The sequence below is a fragment of the Phascolarctos cinereus genome, unplaced genomic scaffold (assembly GCF_003287225.1).
Source record: "Phascolarctos cinereus isolate Bilbo 61053 unplaced genomic scaffold, phaCin_HiC Scaffold_726;HRSCAF=1367, whole genome shotgun sequence".
Lineage (NCBI taxonomy): Eukaryota > Metazoa > Chordata > Mammalia > Diprotodontia > Phascolarctidae > Phascolarctos > Phascolarctos cinereus.
In genome coordinates, this window is record NW_027556098.1 from 384388048 (window position 1) to 384400097 (window position 12050).

The window sequence follows — 12050 nt, forward strand, 5'->3', positions numbered from 1 at the left end:
AAAAATCAATGACTCCCTATTGCCAAGAGGACAAAATCTGATTTCACTGGTCTGATATTTAAAGCATGCCACTATCTCCAACCTACCTTTTCCAGTTTTTTTATTTCATGCTATTTACCTCTCCATGTTCTATGTTCTGGCCGAACCAGCTTACTAGTCATTCTCTGATCTTCACTTTCACTTGCCCAACTTCATGCATTCACTCAAGCCATCACCCCAACTTGGAATGCCCTCCCTCACATGTCCACCTTGGGGAATCCTTTTCTTTCAAAGTCCAATTCATGTGGTCCCTCCTCCATGAAGCCCTTCCTCTCCCTGAAGACGGAAGTGTTCTTTCTCTCCTCAGATTTTCCTAGATTTCTTCATCTACATCTCTCCTTTGCCTCATCACACTCTACCACTTATTTATACAGACATCTATCTCTCCCAATAGACCATAAACTCTTTGGTCACAAAGACTGTGTCCATTTTCACCTTTATCTTACCCAGGCCTAACCAAGTGCCTTGTATACATTAAGTGCTTAACAAATGAATCCTGAATTCAAGAAAAATGAAAAAAGATGGATAAGAGTTAAATCTGCTTATTTTCTCTAAGAAGCCTTAAGTCAGCAGGGCAGGAGATCAGACTGCCAAAATCTACCACAGACTATAGCAACATCACCTCTCTGGAGTCCAAAAATAAAGGGAAGAGACAGCAGCAGATGACTTGATTCCCACTGGATTGTGAGCTCTTTTAATCTCCTTGAGCCTGAGGACTAACGTGATGACAGAGTATGTTGAGCCCATCGATCCCAATAACCCTTGCCCCTGGCGGTAAGTCAGGTTCTCACATCTGCTATGCAGACCAAGATGACATTTTTATTTTCAAGTCTACAGTGACAAGATAAATGAACATGTGGTTGGGGCACAAGTAGGGGATGGAAGTAGCTGTTAGAATGAGAAAAGGGGGCAAAGATAATGGGAAAAACAATGTGCATTGCCCCCACTTTCTTCCCCAAAAGGCATTCATTAAGCACCTACTGTGTGCAAGGCATTCTGTTGGGTGATGGGGATATAACAACCTACTCTCTGAAAACAGGTTGAGGCTCCAGAGTGCTGCTGGCCACATTATCTTCAAGGGTTGTAACTCCTTATCATAGCGCCTGGCACACAGTAGGCACTATATAAACGGTAGTTATGCTGATGATGAAGATGATTCTTCTGCTGTTATCAGTTCAAATCCTCATTCCTATGTGGTCTCTCATTATATTTCTCACCAACCATTACTGCCCTAATATCAATTCAGATGCTTTAGTCGTGTCTGACTCTTTGTGAATCCATTTGGGGTTTTCTTAGCAATGATGCTAGAGTGGTTTGCAATTTCCTTCTCCAGCTCATTTTACAGATGAGGAAACCAAGGCAAACAGAACCAAGTGACTTTCCCAGGGTCACCCAGTTAGTAAGTTTATGTGGCCAGATTTGAACTCATGAAAATAAGTCTTCCTGACTCTGGGCCCAGCACTCTGTCTACTATGCCACCTAGGATATTTCTTGAATAATAATATCTAGCTAGCATTTATATAGTACTTTAAAGTTATAGTACATTAAAGTTATAGCACTTTAAAGTTAAGAGTTAATAAAGTTCAAGCATTTTAAAATTATAGTACTTGAAAGTATTGTAAAGTACTTTATTGTACTTCAAAGCACTTTATAAATATTATCTGTTTGATCTTCCTCAAAAACCCCAAGGGGTAGGTGCTATTATAATCCTCCTTTTACAGATGAGAAAACTGAGACAGAGGTTACATGACTTGCCCAAGGTCACACAGCAAGTAAAGGTCAGATTTGAACTCAGGTCTTCCTGCTTCCAAGGTCCTCACTACATCCATTGTAGATGAGGCTTCCTACAGAAGGTGGCATTTAGGCTAACCCTTCAAAGAAGCTAAGGATTCCAAAGGCAGAGATGAGGAGGGAGTGCATTCTATGGCATATATCCTGGCTGAGGGACAGGTAGGAATTCTGTCACTTCCTCCCAGCTTTGTTTCAGAAGGTAAAATGTTCAGCTTAAAAGCAATCACCAATGTTGGTTCCAAAGGACACATAATGAAACTGGCTTCTCCCCTCTGAGTAGCAGGATGGGGACAGTGTATGTGAAGGGTTGCATATTCTAGGAGGGTTTAATGTTTTCCTTTGTGAGAGAATGCTGGCATCAATAAAAAAAAAAAGAGAAAGAAAAAAGGTCTCACCCAAGACAATGCCATGTTTTAACACATTTCAGCTGAAGGGAGAGAAGGAAAAATTCAAATTGTAGCCTCTGGAGATTTGGGCTGCAAAACAGGTCCTTTGTCCTAGCCTGCAAGGAGCAGAGCTCCCACACTGCATCGGGCTTGGTAAAAGCCCAGGAATGAGCTCATCCCTTTCTTTGGACATTTCACAAGGCAGACACTTGGCCCAGCACCAATGACTAATGGGATCAACAGCCCCAGAGAGTCAGAGCTGCAAAAACTGTCCAGCCAGCAGGCAGATAAATGTGAAAGCCAACAGACACCTGTGGGCCCCATGTGCCCCTTTGTGTGTGCGCCTTAAGAAATCTGGGCTAATCCACACTGGCTTATGAGCTGTTCCATTTGGGTCTTTTTTTCCCCTTAATCGTTCCTACAGGCAAAGGGTCATATAGTCAGTTAAAAACCATGCTGGCCAGGTACTGAATTTTAACCAGGTCTTAATGAAATATTTCCTAGAATTACTTAAGAAAAAGGAAAATTCTTACCCACATCCCACATCTGGTCTTTCCTCTCTCAGGCCAAATGATCCCTGACGTTCCACAGAGAAGAAAAGCAAACAGAAGACTGTGGCCACATAGTTTATTTTACATAGAGAAAAATCAAGGGCAAACAAAGGTTACAGCTGTCCTGCATGGGAGTCTCCACCCCCAGTTGTGTCCCCAAACTTCTTCTGATGTGCCCTCTCAACTTTTCATTCCCAGAGGGACATCTGTAACCCCGTGACTAACACAGGTTGCAAAAAAAATCAGAGGGAGGGGCTACGTGCCTGGGACTCAGACTTAGGGTTAGGACTGTAGCAAGGGGCGATAGAGGAAGGCCAGGAGGTGAAGCTGTCTTCCACCCTCCTCTTCTCACCCACTTAAGAGAAACTGCCAGGTTTTTGCCTCCTGTGGTCCATCAGCTGCTTAAGTCTCTGGCATTTATATGAGCCAGGGATGGGGAACCTGCAGCCTCGAGGCCACGTGTGACTAGGCCACCTCCAAAACAATGGTCTTACCAGTTTTTGTGGCCGGCTGGTAGAAACTCAGGCTGCCTTCTTACTGCCTTATATCTGATGTGGCAGAAGGGAAATCTCTCTCAAGAGCAAAGAAAAGAAAATCACTCCTGGATGTCCATGTCCAGTTCTGGTTTCCCTCCTCCTTTCTCAACAAGCATTTGTCATCAACTCCTTGCTAGGCAATGTGCTAAGCACGAAATGCAAAAGTAATCCCTGCCCTCCAGGAGGTCACAGACTAATGGGCAAAGAACTATCTACAAACGTGACATAGACAGGATAAATTGGGGGTGGTCTCTGAGGGAAGGCGTTAGAACGAAAGGGAATCAGGAAATACAGAAGATTTTAGCTGAGACTTGAAGGAAGCTGGGAAGTGAAGAGGAGGGAGGGAATTCCAGACATGGCGGACAGTCAGTGAAAATGCCTGGCATCAGAAGGTGGAGAGCAGGGGTAGCTAGGTGGTGCAGTGGATAGAGCACCAGCCCCAGAGTCAGGAGGACCTGAGTTCAAATCTGGCCTCAGAAGCTTATTGGCTGTGGGACCCTGGGCAAGTCACTTCACCCCAATTGCTTCCAGAAAAAAAAGAGAAGAAGAGTGAGAGCCATGTGTCAAGAAAGTCAATGTCACTGGATCACAGAGTATGGAAAGGAAAGGAAGCATATATAAGGAGACTGGAAAGGTAGGAAGGGGCCCTTCTGTGGAGAGCTTTAAGAGCCCAACAGAGGATTTTACATTTTATCTTGAAGGATTAGAGTCACGGGAGCTTGCTGAATAGATGAGTGGCATAGACAGCTCTGGTAGCTAGGTGATGCAATGGTTAGAGTGCCGGGAGTCAGGAGGATCTGAGTTCAAATCTAGCCCAGACACTTACTAGCTGTGTGACCCTCGGCAAGTCACTTTACCCTGTTTGCCTCGATTTCCTCATCTGTAAAATGAGCTGGAGAAGGAAATGGCAAGCCACTCTAGCATCTCTGCCAAGAAAACCATAAATGAGGTCATGAAGAGTCAACAAGACTGAAATGACTCAAGAACTGGAAATTGAGGGGATGCCCATCAGCTGAGGAATGACTGAACAAATTGTGGTATGTGAATGTAATGGAATACTGTCGTGCTATAAGAAGTGGTGAGCAGGCTCACCGCCCAAGTAGAACCATGGCTCCCAGCAGCCAAGTCCGCCGGGCTGCCGAGCCATCCCCATCAAGTTCCCCCAAGAGGAGGCATCTTCTCCCTTCCTCTACACCAAAGAGCACCTAGTTCAAGGGGGCACCACGTCCAGCTGGCCTCCAGACTACTGTGTTCCCGCATACTGTTCAGAGGAGTGCCTGGCCCAGCTCTTTGCCACCTGTGGCCCTGTGCAGTCCGTGCATCTGCACGAGAAGCCAGACTTGTCAGAGACGCCAAAAGAGTTCCCATCAGTGTTTTTCTGTCCAAAGGCTGTCCTAGGGTTCCACGTGGCTTACATGGTATTCAGGACGCCAGAGTCAGTGCCAAAGCCGTGGCTCTCCTGGGACTTCTGATCATCTCAACAGAGAGCCACCCGGTGAAAACTGGCATTGAGAAGTAGACCGTGGATTACACAGACTTCTAGCAGGCCTGAGGCCCTTGGGCTGGATGGAGGTGGACAAGATCATGGAAGAGTATGACCAAAAGACTGCTGCAGAAGACGCCAAGGCAGCAGTGGAGGAGGGCGTCCCAGACGAGGAAGGCTGGGTGAAGGTGACCTGCAAAGGCCGATGGCCTGGTCTGGCCTGCCCGGCTCTAAGGCCGCCAGCCTGTGCGTGCTGGAGAAGGAGAAACACAAGAAAGCACACAAGGAGCTGCTTAATGTCTATGCCTGGCAGCACCATGAGACCGACATGTAGCCCTTGGCCCAGTTGCAAAGACGTTGAGGAGTTCAAGCAGAGAATCACCTTGATGCGGGCCCTGCGCAGGTTCTGCCCCTACTAAGTCGGGGTAGCAGACCCCGCTGCGGAGAGGGACCGGTGGCCCTCGTCCCACACCCGGGAAGAAAGCAGGCCAGCCCAGAGGGAGAGAAGAGAGAGCAGAGTCCTCTGCGGCAGCTCAGGACTCCAGCTTTCTGGGAGTGCCCCAGCTTTTCAGGGGTGCTCCATCTCCACAAGGCTGCTGCCATTTTCCAGAGAATGTAAATAAAGGAGGGACAGCCCTTCAAAAAAAGAAAAAGAAAAAGAAATGATGAGCAGGCCGACTTCAGAAAAACCTGGAAAGTCTTGTATGGACTGATGCTGAGTGAAGTGAGCAGAACCAGGAGAACGTTGTAGACACTAAGGGCCTGTTGTGCAATTACTAATGTTGATAGACTTAGCTCTTCTCAGCAATGCAAGGATCTAAGACACCTCCAAGTCTCATGATGGAAAATGCTATCCACACCCAGAGAAAGAACTACGGAGTTTGAATGTAGATCGAAGCAGACTATTTGCTTTTTTTTTCCCTGCTTTGTTTTGGTTCCTCTTTCTGGCGGTTCCTCCTATTGGTTCTAATTCTTCTTTACGACGTGACTAATGCGAAAATGTTTAATAGGAAAGTGTATATAGAGCCTATATCAGATTGCCTGCTGTCTTGGGGAGGGAGGGGGAGAGGGAGGGGGAGAAAAAATTAAAACTCAAAAGCTTATGGAAGTGAGTATTGATAAAATAAATTAATAAAAAAAAATTTTTAAGACTGAAATGATTCAATAACAACCAAAATAGATGGCTCTATTGATCAGCTTCTTGCCAATTGGAATTGGGCTAGCAAGGAAGAGGAGGGAGAACAAACATTTATTAAGCGCTTACTATATACCAGGTACTGTGCTAAGCACTTTACAAACATTATCTCTTTTGAGCAATCCAAATGTTCCTCAGTGAAAGAAAGGGTCACAGAGATGACCAGAAATTCTTTGCCATCCCCTTCTCTGTTTCCCAAATTACCATGGCCCTGGATTAAATCATAATTTGAGAGAAGAGGTCCTTCCTTGAGCAGAGGGCTCAGCATACGTGCTAGTTACAGAGAAATACTTCCCTTGGAAAGAGGAAAGATGGGGAACCAGCTGACAATATATGTACCTCTGTATGATTTGAGTTAGTGGGTCTAAAACATTTACATCCTGGGACCCCCATGGGGCTTTCAATATCACCTCAGAGGCAGTGGTTAGAGCGCTGGGCCTGGAGCCTAGAAGACTTGAGTTCAGATTTGACCTTAGACCCTTCCTAACTATATAACCCTGGGCAAGTCACTTAACTGTCTGCCTCAGTTTCCTCATCTGTAAATTGAAAATAATAATAACACCTACCATCTAGGGTAATTTTGAGGATAAAATGAAATAATATTTGTAAAGTACTTTGGAAACCCTTAAGACACTATATAAATGTTAGCTTTATTAGTACTAACTATAATAGCAATAATAATTAGCTGGCTATCCATTATGCCTGGAACACTCTCCCTCCTTCTCTTTCTGTCCTGGCTTCTTTCAAGTCCAAGCTAAATTTCACCTTCCACAGGAAGCCCTTCCTGATCCCCTTGAGTCTAATGCCTTCCCTCTGTTACTAATTGCTGTTTATCCTGTACATGGCTTACTTTGTATATATTTGCTTGCCTGTTGTCTCCCTGCAGATTGTAACTCCTTAAGGGCAGGGACTGGTTTTTGCCTTCGTGGGTATCTCCAGCACTTAGCATGATGCTTGGCACATAGTAGGTGCTTCATAAATGTTTATTGACTGACTGTTTCTGTCTCTGTTTCTCTGTAGGGTATATTCTTTCCTGATCCTAGGTGAATGAGTATTAGAGAAAAAACCAACCAAGTTTTGATTTTGTGAGCTTCAAAAGGTTGGAAGAGTAATCAGAGGTCTGGAGTCCATTGCTGAGTCAAGGAAGCCAAGAAACAAAGACCAGTGAAAAGCCTGGCCTGCTTGACCCAGCCCAGGGAAGGCTCTGTCTGACAACCAAGACATTGTATTCTGGTTTTTTCTCCTTTTCACTTTTTAAATTAATTTATCTTAGACTTAAATACAAAAAATTCAAATGTACAGTAATAAAAAGAAACATAAATTTAAATATCAAAATTTAAACACAAAATAAGAAAAGAAAAAAAATTGTCATGTGCGCAGCAGAACATAAGAGAGGATTCAAAATATTTAACAACAAATTTCCGTTTCATGAAAGCCTATGTAATAAAGACTATGCATTGTGTTCAGAGATGTCCATCTTTTCTTTGCTTCCATGTAAGTTTTTTTTTTGTTCTGTATTTTTCTTTTTTGGGTTTTTGGTGAGGCAGTTCGGGTTAAATGACTTGCCCAGTGTCACACAGTTAGTATTATGTGTCTAAATCTGGATTTGAACTCAGGTCCTCCTGACTCTAGGACGGGTGCTCTATCCACGGCACCACCGAGCTGACTGCCTTTCCTTTGCTTCCATGTAAGTTTTCTTTTGTTCTATGCTGTAAACTCTTTGCTTTGTTCTTTTTCCTCCCTTGCTTCCCCCCCCTTGCATTCTGAAAAGAAAGTGAGCCAATCCAGAAGTGAACTTGGGGGTGAGGGAATTGATTATCTCTTTCTTATATAAATACTTATATATTACTATGGGGGGGGGAGGGGCGATCCAGGTTTTGTTGTTGCTTTGTTTTGTTTCTACCTTCCTATTTCCTCGTTTTCTACTAGGCCAAATCAGCCTCTGAAGAATAGGGCTTGATGATGAGATTGGATTTAACAGTCTCCTCAATCTTGTTCAGTCCTCACCCAACTAGGGAGGCTTAGTCTTGTAATTAAGTAAGAAATTTCATAAGATGCAAATAAATATTTTTAATTGACAGTAACAAATTTCTCAAAACATTGTTTTTCTTTATTCAAAGATTTTAAAAGTCTTTCAAAATATTCCTTTGGTTTATTACAGTATGCTGCACTCTTGGGATTAAGGTGTCGTTTTAGTTTGGCTGGTTTCATGCTCTCTGCAGTCAAAACTTCATTCCAAATTAAGAAAAGAAGTTTTTCCACACCATCATCATTATTAGAAGTAAATCCATATTGCGAAAATGATTCGACACATTTGCTTTTTCTTGTCAATTTAGGTGTACTACAATTTGTAGTTGCAGTTTTACCTTTTCTGTCTAAATTTAGCCACTTATCCATAACTGAAAAATATTTTCATGCTAAAATGCAAATAAATATTCCTAATAACTGATTTCCCAAACACTGGCTTTAGTTTATGAAATTACTTTTGTTTGTGCTTAACTTTAAAAATTGATGTACGCATACAGCAATGATGTTGGATAAACATTATTAAAGGATTTTTGTCTTTACTTACTGCAAATTAAACACTTATGTTTTTTTAAAAGAAGGAGATAACAGTAGTTTTTAAAATCAAACATTCTAACACAATACAATCCAAAAAGATACTAATTTGGTACTTACATGCTAAGGAATGACGGTAAGAAAATATCAAAAGTCTTTATTTTCTGTAATTAAACTATTACGTTTCTGTAAGAGCAGAAAACTCTGTATGTACAGTAGAAACACTGGAATTTATAACATACAATAGTCTCAAATCTGAGCCGAGATGTTTCTGGCAGCGTTCACGGCATTGCACGGCATGATGGCACGTGCAGTGCAAAGTGTTCATGCTTTGTGTTCAGAACCAAGGCTGCAGTGAAGTCACACCCTGCAATACGGCCAAGTGCTGCCATAAACAACTTCGATTCATTATGCATTTGATTTTTTAATTAATTTTTGGTCGTTGCATGTTGAGAAACCTTTTACCGTTGCCAAATTTTTTGCAAGCCCCACATTCAGTTATGCGACCCCATATATGGGATTGCTTTGGTTGAGAGTGAGCCTGGGTTTAGGGGGATGTTTCTGTAACTCTGTCCTTGCTAGACCTTCTCAGTAAATGTTGTTGTTGTTGTTGAATTATATCAGTTGTGTCCACCTCTTCTGGACCCCATTTGGGATTTCTTGGCAAAGATACTGGAGTGGTTTGTCATTTCCTTCTCCAGCTCATTTTAGAGATGAGGGATCTGAGGCAAACAGGTTTAAGTGACTTGCCCAGGGTCACACACTACTACAGGTCTAGGGCTGGATTTGAACTCATGAAGATGAGTCTTCTTGACTCCAGGCCCAGTGCTCTAACCACTGCACCACCCAGCTGCCCTCCCCTGAAATAGGAAAGGATAAATGTGGAGACAAAGAATGGAGGTAAGCCGTGCGTGAGACTATAAGACCTCTCCCTTTAAAGCACCATCCTATCTCTCACCAGAATTCAGGCAGGCAGGAAGGTCAAGATCCTAAATGACCAGCGCTTTTTGAATGCCCACCCCTCCCTGCCATGGCTGGCTACATTGCCAATGAAAAACGACAACACATGGCGAGGAGACCAGAACCAGCAAGAGAATGTCTGCGTGTGCTCCAGATATCTCCAAGCAGCTTCTGTGCTTTGCCATCCTGCCTTCCTAGAAGCAGGCTCCCCAGCCTCTTCCATGTGGGGGAATTGCATCAGCCTCCCATTCACTAGGTATAAGCAAAATGGATCAAAGGCGATTTGGAAAAAGAATGCACGGGCAGCTGGAGTGGGGGAAGGGGGAGGAGAAGGGAAAGACCGGGAAAGGTGTCATATAGAAGGTGAAGCTTGAGTTCCTTCCTGGAGAAGAAAAAAGGGATTCCATGAGGAGGAGGTAAGGAGGGAGTGCATTCCAGGCATGAGTGCAAAGGCTCGGAGATGGGAGATAGGGTAGGGAACAGTTAGAAGTCCAGTCTGACCAGACTATTGTGTCCGTGAAGGGCAATCGCGAGTGATAAGGCTAGAAAGGGAGCTCGGTTTGACGAGTTTGTTGTGCCAAAGAGAGGAGTTTATATCTGATCCCTATTGGAAGTCATAGGGAGTCATGGGGGTTTATTGAGGAGGTGAGTGACCTGGTCAGTTCTTCAGGAAAGTCCCTTTGGCAGCAGAATGTAGGATGGAATGGAGACGGAGAGACTTGAGTCAAGGGCACCAATTGGGAAGCTGTTGCAATAGCTCAAGGAAGAGGTGATAAGGGCCTGTGAGTGGAGAGATGGGGACGCATGCCAGGAATGGTGTAGAGGGAGCAAATATCGGTTGGATAGGTAAGAGGCTGATGACACCAAGGCCGCAAATCCAGGGAAACAGGATAGTTAGAAATGGGAAAGATCAGAAGCAGGAGAGGGAAGATGAGTTCTATTTTGGACACGCTGAATTTGAGACACCTATGAGCTGTCCAATAGGTAGACAGCGATGTAGGGACTGGAGCGACACTGTTGTCATTGTTCAGTCACTTCTGTGAAGGGCTGCTAAGGGGTCCCTTAACTTGTCTTTTTGAGTTGCCATATTTTCCAGAAACACTGTACAGAGCATACAGGAGGCCCTCAACGTGTCAAGGACAAAGCCCCCACTCTGGCTCCAGCCAATACAATTTGTTGTTTGCACCCCAAGCTGGATTCCCTGTGTGTCCTTGGGAGTCAAGACAGGCACCAGCCAGTCTGTGCCAGGCTGGGAAAGTGCTTGTATGGCTGGGGTCCTTTGCAGATAAATGAAGCTCCCTAGCTTCACAGTCTCAAGGTTCCCAAGGGAAAAGAAGGTGGCTTTTGCCAAAGTCTTGCTCCTCCCCTTCAGGAGGGGTTACTGCGCCTCTCTCCTCCCCTCCCTGTTTTCACCTCCTCCTTTTGTTCTACTGTCATAAATATGCAGGCTTCTTTAAGGACTGTGATCTCTTTGGGTTCCACATACGTGTTCATTTCTCTCATAATAAACCTGGTTTTCACGTAAGTCTCATGACGTTACTATTGCCTGTTGACATTTCTCGGTCTTGTCCAACTCTCCGTGACCCCATTTGGGGTTTTCTTGGCAGAGATACTGGAGTGATTTGCCTTTTCCTTCTCCAGCTCATTTTACAGATGAGGAAACTGAGGCAAGCAGGGTGAAGTGACTTGCCCAGGGTCACACAGCTAGTAAGTGTCTACGGCTGTATTTGAACTCAAGTCTTTCTGATTGCAGGCCTGGCACTCTATCCACTGTACCACCTAACTGCCTATAGAGAGAGAGATTAGGGAGGGATAAATAGATCTACAAATCATCTGAAGAAGGATGATAAACCAACGGGAGTGGGTGAGTATCACCAAGAGAGAGTCTTGTTTCTTGCTGTTCACCCTTTGTTCTGGAAGAAGACCAGTGACTTCAGGAAGGTGATGTCTTGACTTGCAAGTGAACTGGATTTAAGTGAGGCAGAGCTGCACAGTCACCAGCCTCACTCTGAGAGAGTATAGAGCAGGCCTGCACAACCTTACACGCGCCAAAGGATTTCTGGTGGCCCGCAAAAATGTAAAGGATGTGCAGGCCTGGTACAGAGAGAAAAGAGAAGAGGGCTCAGAGCAGAGTCTATAGACACACCCACAGTTGGAGGGTATTGGGAGGGATGAGGAGCCAGCAAGAGACTGAGAAGGCAAAGTCAGGCTAGAGGGAGGAGAACCAGGAGAGTAGGATTATGAAAATTCAGAAAGAATATCTTGGAAGAAAACATGGAAACAACATGAATTACTGTAAGAAGTTTGGGAAGAATGAAGATTGAGGAAAGATCATTGGATCTGGCCTTAGACACTAGCTGTGTGACCCTGGGAAAGTCGCTTAACCCTGATTGCCTCCAAGAAAGAGAGAAAGAGAGAGTGACAGACAGAGAGAAGAGAGACAGAGGTGAGACAGATGAGAGACAGATGAGAGAGAGAGAGAGATGACAGAGACAGATGAGAGAAGAGAGAAAGATAGAGATGAGAGAGAAAGACACAGAGACAAAGATG

The 12050-nt window shown here is 44.3% G+C and overlaps 1 pseudogene; it reads left to right on the forward strand.

The window, feature by feature from the left end:
• Positions 1 to 763: 763 nt before the first annotated feature.
• Positions 764 to 5205, forward strand: LOC110203064 (ribosomal RNA-processing protein 7 homolog A pseudogene; annotated as a pseudogene).
• The last annotated feature ends 6845 nt before the right edge of the window (positions 5206 to 12050 follow it).